Below are 3,586 nucleotides of genomic sequence, written 5' to 3'. Positions count from 1 at the left end.
AACAAAAATAAGTTAAAAGTAAAAGGATGGAAAATGTATATCATGTTAACACCAATGAAAAGAAAGCTGAGGCTTGGCGCCTGTGGCTCAAGCGGCTAAGGTGCCAGCCACAAACATCTGAGCTGGCAGGTTCAAATTCAGCCTGACCCGTCAAACAACAATGACGGCTGCAACCAAAAAATAGCCAGGTGTTGTGGCAGGCACCTGTGGTCCCAGCTATTTGGGAGGTGAAGACAGGAGAATCTCTTAAGCCCAGGAGTTGGAGGTTGCTGTGAGCTGTTATGCCATGGCACTCTACCCTGGGTGACAGCTTGAGGCTCTGTCTCAAGAAAAAAAAAAAAAGAAAAGAAAAGAAAGCTGAAATGCCTACATTAATGTCAAAGTAGATTTCAGACTAAATATTACCAGGGATAAAGAAAGTCATTTCAAGGCTTGGCGCCTGTGCCTCAAGTGGCTAAGGCACCAGCCGCATACACCTAAGGTGGCGGGTTCGAATCCAGCCCGGGCCCACCAAAACAACAATGATGGCTGCAACCAAAAAGTAGCCGGGTGCTGTGGCGGGCGCCTGTGGTCCCAGCTACTTGGGAGGCAGAGGCAGGAGACTCGCTTCAGCCCAGGAGTTGGAGGTTGCTGTGAGCTGTGATGCCACAGCACTCTATCCAGGGGGACAGCTTGAGGCTCTGTCTCAAAAAAAAAAAAAAAAAAAAGAAAGTCATTTCAAAATGATCAAGTGGTCAGTTCATTAAGAAGATATAGCCATCCTAAACATTTATGCATCTAATAACAGAACTTCAAATTATGCAAGTAAAAACAGGTAGTGCTAAAAGGAGAAATGGGCAAATCCACAATTACATCTGGGAATTTCAACATCCCTCTGCCAACAATTAATTGAATAAGTAGGCAGAAATTTATCAAGACAGAGGTTGGTTATCAAATACAAAAATATAGCCAGATAGGAGAATAAAGTTCTAGTGTTCCATAGCAATAAAAAATGACTATAATAAACATAAAATTATTGTATATTTTCAAATAGGTAGAAGAGCAGATTTTGAATGTTCTCAACATAAAGAAATGATGAATGTTTGAGGTGATGAATATGCTAATTACTCTGATTTGATCACTACACGTTGTATACATTTTTCAAAACATCACACTGTAGCCTATAAATATGTACAATTATTATGTGTCAATTAAAAATAATAATAATAGGGCTAAGTGCAGTACTGCATATCTGTAATACTAGCACTTTGGGACGCTGAGGCAAGAGGATCACTTAAGGCCAAGAGTCCAAGACCAGCCTGGGCAACAATAGTGAGACCTCATATCTACAAAAAATAATGATAATAATTTTTTAAAAGGCAAAGAAAGGCTAACTAAATAGCAACAACTACAACAAAATTAATTTAGGGAGGCTATAAAAGAATTCAACAGCACCATCAACCAACAAGATCCAATTGACGTATGTAGAATCAACAATGGCAGAGTACATATTCTTCTCAAGCACATATAATGCATTCACCAAGATAGATCACATTATAGGCCATAAAACAAAACTTTACAAGTTTAAAATAATAGAAATCATACAATGTTAGGGATAAGCATAGGTTACTTTGGGAGCACAAAGGAGTGTGCAGCCTACCCTGGGAAAAAAAGGAAAATAGGGTCAGGAAAGGCCTCCAGGAGGAGGTAGTATCTGAACTTAGTCTTGAAAGGTAATTAAGAGTTAGCCAGATCAAAAATGGGGTAAAAGTTTGAACTGGGCGCATGCGTGGCAGCACCACGGGACGGGATTCAAGTACTCTGGTGCATCAGAAGTATAATGTCTCAGGAAGGTGACTATGGAAAGTGGACAATATCCAGTAGTGATGAAAGCGAGGATGAAAAGCCAAAACTGTACAAGCCATCTCCCTCTTTTCTCTCCCATGCTGGGCAAGAAGCAGCAAATTAACCAAGGTACACCTGTTCCAAGGCCTGGAAAGCTGCACACAGGAGGAAAATATCATCTGTGAAATTCAGCAATACAGATTCGGGATCAAAAAGGCAGAGAAGTGATTCTCAGGAGCACCTAGGCTGGTGTCTCTCCAGCAGTGATGATGAGCTACAACCAGAAACACCAGAGAAGCAGGCTAAGAAAGTGGTGGTCAAAGAGGAGGAAGACATTTCTGTCCTCAAGGATGGCACTGCCCAAAGAACTGGAAATCACAGTGCTCCTGCTTGTCACAGGCTCAAAAAGGAGGGAGATGAATACCAAACATCAGGGGAAGGCCAGGATATTTGGGACACGTTGGATATAGGGAATCCCTTCCAGTTTTACATTACTAGAGTCTCGGGAATTAAGCCAAAGTACAACTCTGGAGCCCTTCACATCAAGGATATTTTGTCTCCTCTCTTTGGGACATTCGTTTCTTCAGCTCAGTTTAACTACTGCTTTGATGTGGACTGGCTTATAAAACAGTATCCACCAGAGTTCAGGAAGGAACCAATCCTGCTTGTGTGATAAACGAGAAGCTAAGGCTCATTTACACGCCCAGGCAAAGCCTTAGGGAAACATTTCCCTCTGCCAGGAAAATGATGCTACTGCTCTATGAAGAAGGCCTCCGGGTTGTCATACACACTTCCAACTTCATCCATTCTGACTGGCACCAGAAAACACAAGGGTTCATAGGGGCCTGTTTCCTTTATGGCAGTAGTTGTATGTGTTGAGAGAGAGAAAAAAGCCAGAACGTTGGCTCAGCGCCTGTGGCTCAAGTGGCTAAGGCGCCAGCCACATACACCTAAGGTGGTGGGTTCGAATCCAGCCCAGGCCTGCCAAACAACAACAATGACGGCTGCAACCAAAAAATAGTTGGGCATTGTGGTGGGCACCTGTGGTCTCAGCTACTTGGGAGGCGGAGGCAGGAGACTCACTTGAGCCCAGGAGTTGGAGGTTGCTGTGAGCTGTGATGCCATGGCACTCTACCCAGGGGGACAGCTTGAGGCTCTGTCTCAAAAAAAGAATGCCAGAAAGTTCACTTTATTATTTTTTTCTATTTTTTAATTATAAAAATAACATACATAGCATAGAAAAGAGATGTATGCAGAAAATCACAATATTTTGCTACCTGTCCCCCACTTCCACTCTTGAGGTTACCAGTGTTAACACTTTAGTGCATAATCATTTACAAGTATTTCTATTATATGTGTATATGTTTTTATAATTAAATTGCAGTTTTATTTTGCAAATTGATAAAAGAAACCAAGACAATATATTGTAGTTGGCAAGATAGGATTTTTGATATATTGAAGTAATAATTTATTCACTTATATAAGCTAATTATCACAATGAGGAAAGGTTTAACAAAGAAGGTTTTTGGTTGGTTTTATTTTAAGGGAATAAAGGCACTAAGTTTCCTTTCCTTTATAAATAATTTATTTTATTTTAATTTTTTATTGTTCAATCATAGCTGCGTACGTTCATGCAATCATGGGGTATAATGAGCTGGTTTTACACAAAGTCTGAAATGCTTTCATCAGGCTGGTCAGCATAGCGTTCACGGCATTTCCTTGGTTATTGTGTTGAGACATTTGTATTCTACACCTAGTGGGT

The 3,586-nt window shown here is 41.0% G+C and overlaps 1 pseudogene; it reads left to right on the top strand.

Moving 5' to 3' along the window:
- The first annotated feature begins 1,819 nt into the window (after positions 1–1,819).
- Positions 1,820–2,703, top strand: LOC100958361 (annotated as a pseudogene).
- The last annotated feature ends 883 nt before the right edge of the window (positions 2,704–3,586 follow it).

This window comes from Otolemur garnettii, unplaced genomic scaffold (assembly GCF_000181295.1).
Source record: "Otolemur garnettii isolate 467f Iridium unplaced genomic scaffold, OtoGar3 scaffold00306, whole genome shotgun sequence".
NCBI classification, from domain to species: Eukaryota; Metazoa; Chordata; class Mammalia; order Primates; family Galagidae; genus Otolemur; species Otolemur garnettii.
This window is presented reverse-complemented; position numbering and strand designations above follow the sequence as displayed.